This window comes from Arachis ipaensis, chromosome B09, assembly GCF_000816755.2.
Source record: "Arachis ipaensis cultivar K30076 chromosome B09, Araip1.1, whole genome shotgun sequence".
NCBI lineage: Eukaryota > Viridiplantae > Streptophyta > Magnoliopsida > Fabales > Fabaceae > Arachis > Arachis ipaensis.
In genome coordinates, this window is record NC_029793.2 from 20,927,491 (window position 1) to 20,927,911 (window position 421).

The window sequence follows — 421 nt, forward strand, 5'->3', positions numbered from 1 at the left end:
AGAGGTAAATTATATGGGTGAACCTTATGGAAACACCTATAACCCATCATGGAGAAATCATCCAAATTTCTCATGGAAGGATCAAAAGCCTCAACAGGGCTTTAATAATGGTGGAAGAAATAGGTTTAACAATAGTAAACCTTTTCCATCATCCACTCAGCAACAGACAGAGAACTCTGAACAAAATACCTCTAATTTAGCAAACTTAGTCTCCGATCTATCTAAGGCCACTGTGAGTTTCATGAATGAAACAAGGTCATCCATTAGAAATTTGGAGGCACAAGTGGGCCAGCTGAGTAAAAGGATCACTGAAATCCCTCTTAGTGCTCTCCCAAGCAATACAGAAGAAAATCCAAAAGGAGAGTGCAAGGCCATTGAATTAATCACCATGGCCGAACCTGTGAAGGAAGGAGAGGACGTG